This window comes from Phoenix dactylifera, chromosome 17 (genome assembly GCF_051530095.1).
Source record: "Phoenix dactylifera cultivar Ajwa chromosome 17, Ajwa_hap1_PhDact_Kaust_v1.1, whole genome shotgun sequence".
In the NCBI taxonomy this organism is placed as follows: domain Eukaryota; kingdom Viridiplantae; phylum Streptophyta; class Magnoliopsida; order Arecales; family Arecaceae; genus Phoenix; species Phoenix dactylifera.
The window spans coordinates 13151569-13160000 of NC_143206.1; positions in this window are offsets into that span (position 1 = coordinate 13151569).

Here is an 8432-nt window from a genome sequence, read left to right on the forward strand (position 1 = left end):
ATCCCATCCACTTCATCATGACGAGGATAAGAAAGCGACTTTGTAGCCTTCAGAACTTGGATATTTTTGATGAATACATCGGTTATAATTACTTTTCAAACCCTATCATGTAAACATTGGAATAGCTTCGATCATCTAGATAAGAACTTGTTGCTGGAAATTGGACCCGGGGGCGACTAGTGGCTGAGAAGGAGGAGCTCCGGCGTGAGATGGCGGGTGGCGTCCTACAGGAGACCTGCAAAAAGCCGGTGGCCGGAGTTTCCGGCGCCGGCCCTCCGATGCTTAAGTCAGAGGGGGCTAATGTGTAGAGGGAGAGAAAGTATTTTCTCGAGTTTCAGAGTCCGGACCCGCTCTAAGAGGGAGGGATTTTCCTTTTATAGAGGGGTACAGGATTACCTGCGATGTGATGGGGCGAACGGGTTGCCATCATGATTGAGCATGATCGTGTGAATTAATGCACGATCATGTGAATTAATGCATTGCCATGGGAGATTAGGCCGGAGCTAATGAGTTGTCGTGGCTGATCGGACGTAGCTGAGTGGGCCAACTGCTTGCCGTGGAGAGCTTGAGATCCGTAGATAGCATGCGCATTGATTGTTGAGTGAGCCGGAGATCAACGGGGACCATGCGCATTAATTGTTGAGTGAGCCGGAGATCTGCCGAGGCCATGCGCCTTAATTGTTGAGTGAGCTGGAGATCTGCGGAGGCCATGCGCCTTAATTGTTGCAGGGCATGGTCCCCGGTCGAGCTGCAGGGAAGGTTTCCCGTCCTCCAAACCCCCTCCCCCACATCAATAGCTCACTACCCACCAACATCGAAATAAGGGGATGAGTCGACTGGCGAATCAGCTGCAATAATTGGACTCGACCAGTGCAGGTGGATGAACAGCCAGGAGGGATGGTCAACAAGAAGAGATTTTCTTCCGCTTAGTGGAGATAAGGCAAAGACCTAAAATTCCAAGTCTCCAACTAACTGATCAGATCAGATAGTATGAAGACAGGGATATAGTATCAATGACCTAGGCTTGACAGGTCGGAATTGGTGAAAATGTGAAGGACTTTCGACTGTGATGTTCTTTCCTTTCCTGCTTATGTCCTTGATCTTACTGTTCACTGCAGGAACCCTATCTTTCTAGCTTTCTAATAACAACCTGCTTCTGACCGAATATCTTTCCTTTCTGCTTGCTTACTGAACAGCTCGAAGACCCGACATCGTTATTCTTTCTAACTAAGAGATGGACGGATGGGGATATTGAAAGCCAGGATTCCTACTTCTTGGAATGCTAATCACAGCGATTTACTTCGCTAGTAAAACAAGTAAGGGTGGTCGTAGATCAGAAAGAGGTAAGAGACTAAAAAAAATGAAAATCGATAAATTGCCAATTGAACGAGAAAGCCTACGGCCACGGAATTCGACGGCAAGTGAAAGTTTGTTTGGGCCTGTCAAGTGGAGCCCAGAAGGATGTGACCGCAGCGGGTGGATAGTGAGGTCGGGCTTCCGAGGTCAAGGATGTTAAGGTCGGGTGCCCGGGTCGGACGTCTCGAAGTCGAGCGCCTGGCCGGGCGCCAGATCGAGAGCCCTGAGGTTGGGCTTTCGGTTGGGCGTCTTGAAGTCGGACACCTCCAGGTCGGGCGCCTTCAGGTCGGACGCCTTCGATCACGTGCTGGTGATGCGCTCACGAGTTTCGAAGCGATTCATTTTTTTCCAACAGAACTGACAACTGGCGAACATATAAATTAGAAAAAGATCTTACAATGAGTTATACTCATTGTTATAATTGTTTTCTTTTTAACTTTTGGATCTACATTCCCCACGATCAGAAAATTTAAGCAGAAATGCATCTCCAACCTAAAGAAGCTTCAAGTTTACAAGGCCTTTGCGTTAAACAGGCCAGAATGTCAACCTTGATGTCCTAAATCTCAATGACGCTCATGCCCACCCCAAAATAAGGCTGCAAATGGGTCGGATTGACCCGTACCCGACCCACCCCGACCCGCATAGATCTGAGCCGACTCGAATTTTAGGATCCTTGGGTCTAGGTCGGGTCCTAAAATTGGACCCGAATCATTTTCTGGGTTGGATCTGGATTTACCGAACGGATCCGATCCAACCCGGATGCACTCGAAGAGAGAGAGAGGGGAAAAGCAAAAGAGAGTCTTTTCTTTTTTGTGGGTGTGTGTGGGTCGTGGTGCTATTGGTCGTTTTTAAGTGAATTTATGGCGGGTTTTCAAGGCCGACATGAAAGAGATGTGGGTTTTTTAGGAGCTTGTTAGCTTGCTCCCTAAGGGATGGAAAATGCCAGCCAACAAGGAGGGAAAGCTTTGTACCACAAAAAAAAAAAGAAGAAAAAAAAAAAGGAAAAAAAAGAAAGAAGAAGAAGAAGGAGGCGGAAAAGCCCTAAGTGAGTAGGGTTCAAGCGTGGAAGGATAGCAACAAGCATAGATTCACATAATCCAAAGGAACTTCGGCCCGTCAGGATTCTCTCTCGATCTATTATACTGTTGATACCTCGGTGGCTTTTTTTTTTTTCTTTTGTTTTTTGGTTTTTGTTCCTTTTAACTTTTGAAGGGAGAAAGTGAGGGATCGCTGAACTGAATCTGGGTCATGTGCCAGTTTTCTGCAATGGAATTGGATTTTGGAAGAAGGCCAGGGATTTTTTTGGTCCTCGTGAGAGGGGAGCTGGGAGACACCAAGTTCCGTCCAATCAGATGAAAAATAAGTGTGATATGAAATTTGGCTTGTAGACCGACTTAGTTAGCAAGTCATGGGTCATCTGTTCTGACTGGAGGGCAATTGCAAGTCTTTCAAGTCATGGGTCACCTAGAACATCATACTTACGATATGACCAAATTAGATTTGCCCAAATTTTTTGCAAAAGCATTAAAAAAAGTGGACCTAATTCGAATTCGGATCCGACCCGACTAAAATCCGGATCCGACCAGGATCCGAATCCAATCCAACCCGATTTTTAACCGGGTCGGATTTGAGTCCAATATTAGAATCCAAACAAAAAATTAGATCCGATCATAGTCACTTAGGATCTGATTCGATCCGATCTATTTGTATCTCTACCCTAAAATAATAAGTAAAGAGAGAAAGAGAGAGCTAAGGGAAAAATAATCCATATGTTGGTGAAGATTTAGAGTCAGGACAAAAGGGGATGGTGATAGAGATTCTTCGTGTATTAAAAAAATATTATAGAAGGGAGAGTAAGAGCGGAAAATTTTTTTTTAAAAAAATGAATCATATGGTGGTGACAGGGGTTTGAGATAATGGTTGTGTCAATGCAATGTACATGATATGATTTTTTATTTTTGTCTGAGTTATTATTGAAATACAATTTAGTAGTATAATAAATTATATTTAAAATATTATATAGGTCTATTAAAATATCATAGTTCTATTGCGACACTGTAACAGCTGTTACTCGAAGCCATGAAATAAATTACATATGTAGATTAGAGTAAAAGTTATACTAAATTTAAAGGTTATAAATGCTTTGGTTGAATTGAATTAAATTATAAAATATTATAATTATTATGCAAAATATTATGTAAAATATTATGTAAAATATAACATAATTATTATGTAAAATATTAAATAATTTTATGCAACAAATTATTTTAAATATTTTCTTTCATTATATATAAATGTCACGTTATATTAAATAAATTATGAATGTTAGTTATACTGATCATAATTGTTATATAAATTCTTTAGCAACCACTATAATGTTTATATTGCAAATTAAAAATAATTATTCTAACCTTGCAATTATTTATTTACATTTTCAATACCAACTCTCTCGTCCTATTTATTTAATTAACATGTGGTTTTCACCTTGTTGATGTTCGAATGCAAGAAGAATTTAATATCACTATACATATTAAGCAAATATGGTTATTAATAATATTATTAATTTAAGTATTAATTTAATAGTACTAACGAAATTTTTTTATTTAACATAATTTAATAGGTTAATAAGCTTCTTATAATGATATTATATTGCTATATTTCGTAAAAAACTATATCAAATAAAAATTTTACTCATTATTTCTAATAAAAAGTTCTTTTCATGCTATTATTAATATGGGCGTCCATGTGGTAGATGAAAAGCCTCTATTTTAGTATATGTAGATATATGTATATATGAGATTAGTGTGTAAATCGAATTGGGATACCAAATTTAAGATGTACCAAATACGCAATGCAAATTCATCATCACATTCCTAAAATGGAAGAGGAAATTTGTGACCTAAGTCTTCAGAAATTTGGTATAAACTATAGAATCTTGGTCTGTAGACATAAATGTTCAAATTCCTAAGCAAATGGTAAATTAAATTGTCAAGTTCGAGTTCTTTAGAGGAGGGTCTGTGGTTTACGATTATATATAAAAATTTCTTTTGGTCACGAGAGCGGGACCGTCACATCCTCTCCTCGTAAGTCAAGGCAGACCGTTCCCGTGCTCGTAGGTGAAAACATTAAATACGAAACAGGGGAGTTAAAGTTTCAGCAAAAAGAACAGGGGAGTCACTGCATCCAAAGTTGGGCTTCCAGGAGATGACGCTTCCCTGAATCCCTCGTTACCGAAATTACCACACTGCCCTCTCCGTATCTTGCGAGTGTTTTTTTTTTTTGGGGTACCACCGGAGTTCAATGCGAGGCCACGAGCCACAAGTACTCTTGCCGCTAAATTTTAACCCGAGGTCGGTGGAAATCAAAGGGGAGTAAAATCGGGAAGATCGAGGTGAGTACAAATTAATTGGTCGCGGCCTGTTGACGTGCAAGAAGTCTATTTATCAAAAAAAAATCCGGCAGATGACCTCCAACACTAAAGTCATAATATTTAGAGTAGAGTAGAATCTCAACAAAAAAAAAAATAAACTTATCTGAAGATTTCCGAGCTAGCCCTTTTTAGAGGGTAGAATAAAAATAGATTACTTAATTTAGAGCGGCGTATCTTAATTGTATAATAACAACCGTCTGCACATTTATAGCAGAATAATACGCCGATCACCACATCGGCGACAATCACACCGATCATGCATTAATTACAATATTGTACTATCGCCTTGAGCAGAGTGGTACTTCGATTTTTACCGAGATTATTCATCTCGGTTCGGACCGAAGTCAAATGGATCGGTTCAAGCCAAGGTCAAGATATCTAATATTTCTCCCATTGGTTATCTTTCGTAGGCACAATATTTCAAACTCTCCCCTTGACCTGTAATTGATAATAGCTCAGCTACGAGCGTTTTTCATAACTATATGATGAATGAGTGAAATGCCTGATCATTATCTTCGGGACGCAATATCTATTACTAAAAATGTCTAATCCAGGCATCCAATTTTCTTAGCGATAGGTGCCGACTCTTGTCTATATAAACAACTACTGGAGATCCTTCAAGTAAGTGCTCTTAAGCCCTAAAGTGCTAATTTATTTCCTCATGCTATCACTCTAGCACTTTCACAACGTCTTTGTTGTTTTCTAAGAGTTAGTTTAAGTTAGGCATCGAAGGATCCTCCGTCAAATATTTTCCGGCAAGAGGATTTTTTTGTTCTTGTTGTTTCAAATCGGATTTGCTCCAAGCAAAATCTCCGCTATTCAATACTATTTCGGAGACGATCAATATAGAAGCCATCACCATCTAAGCACAGCAGCCGCCGAACAGTCATTTCGAAGATGAGTAACGATCTCTAGCCAATCCACCTGATGAAACTCGGCAGCGTTCATTGGATTTATTTCCAACGGCAACAGTATCAATTCCCTCTGAATACCCCATCTCAAATGCCACCTGTAATATGTGAGTCTCGAATTAGGGATAGACTAATCACAGGGTGCGCTTTTTTGTTTGTTTGTTTTTTTTTGTAAGAGAAGAAAGCTATAAGCTTGAATTAGAGAAGAACAAACACCGGGTCTTGGGCCCTGCAAGCCTGTGACAGAGCGAGGAATGAAGAAGTGAATGAAGCCCGTGAACGATTCACGTAGCCAGGAGGCCCAGGCACCATGTGCCTTCATGTTTGGACAAATTTAGCAGTAATTTTTATAACGATAAAAAAATCAATGATTCGAGGTACCTTTTGTCTGAAAACTAGCTAATATAAAGGAAACTTAAATTTTCTCAAAATACAGGTTCGACTCCTGGAGAGCACGTATATCTCTATAAATTTCTATTAAAAACTACGCAACCTTTTTATCAGGCGATACGGGACCACTCAGTACTAAAGTTTTCCTTCGCTATTAATATGACTTTAATGTCCACATGAGTGCAATACAACTATTGTGACAATTAATAACCGATATGATACGGTGCACAAGAATTTATCCAGCTCACAGCTCATACGGGCTACAAAAATCCTAGTGCACCCGGGTTTCCTCCAAAGCATCCGAGTCCAATCCCCTCAAGTAGATGCAGAGAGCAAGCTGAGCAGGATTGAAGCATATGACCATCGAGATTAGCACTTTCCAGCTTGGCTTGGCAACGTCGGCCATTGAGTCATGAGTGAAGCTCAACCTCTCGCCACCTCAAAGGCACGACCAACTCCACTACGTGCTTGGTTGTTACTGGACATATTTAAAGTTGTTGCTATATCAGCAATTTGTTGCGGTGCAACTTCGAGTTTGTTAGAATGTAACTCCAGTAATAAACAGATCCAATTGCCCTCAACAAAAGAGAGATAACAATTTGAACCTAAGGAAGACTATGTTCCTCTTTTATTATTTATTTATTTATTTTTTCATCGAAAATTTTTTTATTGACTTAAGCATCGAAAAGTTTGGTTGGACCGTTGGAGCCAATCCGACGAGTCTACATCTTTTGTCTGTTTTCTCCTAGATCCATAAAAGAAGTTGGTAGGAGATCTTACTGACTATAAGCAATACTAATTCTTACTAGCCTAACACCAACTAATTTATTTAAGAGAGTTAATAATGCTTTTCTATACTCAATCTAAGTTTCGCATTACATACATACCTACATACATGCACATACACAACTACAGAAAAACACATAAATTCACCGCCTTATTCAATTAATAATTGAGTGCCAACTTAGGTCCAGGATCACACCAATAATCGTGCACACAATTGAGGATTTACGGTGGAGTTTACTTCCAATTTTGTTGGTCTTACAATGAGCTGTCCACCTTCCGAATTGGATGGATTTGTACCAACACACGTGGCCACGCCGACGAGCAAAGCAGGTAGTTGCCCCATGACCATTTAAGTCCTGTGGGATTGGACCATCCTTAAATGGTGGGGTTGGACACGGTCCAATCCCGAGTACGCATTGGTGGTTCCAGCGAACCAGCTTGGCCTCGAGCGGACCCAAACGGTCCAAAAACGCTCCCAACACGTCGTTTTCGGATCGGGTCAGCTCGACCAAATCGGCGCCGCAGTCATCGTCGAGAAAGCCGGACTTGGATCCACGCCACCGGACTCGATCCCCACCGTCCATCATCCTTTGACGAACCCGATTCCCTTCGGGCCCGTCTAAAAAAACAGGAGAAACGTGATTCCCACCGACTGCTTCAACCCAGAAAGGGACCGCCAAACCAAACAAGGCAACGGTCACTGGCTCCCCCGACCAATAGCATTTTTCCACGAGTAACGGCACTTCAGCAATTAACCCCAACAACGGTAGGCCTTCTTGGAATTCCAATGGCCATTTCCCCATGGGTAGTTCTATATACACCCCCCCTATTGCTCAGGACACCCCCCAAAAACCAAAAAAAAAATACCCAAACTAACCTTTAGTGTAATTACCATATTGCCCTTGAAATTTTCTCATACACCCCCCCCCCCCCCTCCTCCTCCTCCGTTTCGTTTTGAAAAGAAAAAAAAAAAAAAAAACACCCCTCAAACCCCCCTTAAACCCCTCGATCCATTTACATCGTTTAGGCGATCTTTGAAGGAGATTTAAGCCCCATTCGAAGCATGGACAAGCAACTAGTGATTTGGGACGAAGAATCGGCCGCAAAGGTACGTGTTCCACCCTGTTTCGAAATTTTTTTTTTTTCACGGTTCGTGCTCCGTTCGGCACTGGATCGCCGAACAAAAGGCTTCTGTTCGGCTGAGCCTTCTGTTCGGCAACCCTCAACCGAACAGATCTGTTCGGCTGAACAGTGCCGAACAGAAGGCTTCTGTCCGGCACTGTTCAGCCGAACAGAAGCCTTTTGTTCGGCGATCCAGTGCCGAACGGAGCACGAACCGTGAAAAAAAAAAATTTCGGAAGAAGCCGGCGAGGTGGTTCCGGGAGAAGCCGGCGAGGTGGTCGGAGATCGGGAGAATGCCGGCGACGAGAGGGAGAAGGGGGAACGGGGGGGTTTTGGGCGTTGGCGAGGTGTTTTGGAGGGGAAGAGCGGGGTGGGGGGGGGTTTGGGGGGTGTAGAGAGCAATTTAGGTGAGGGGGTGGGGAGGGTGGGGGGTAATT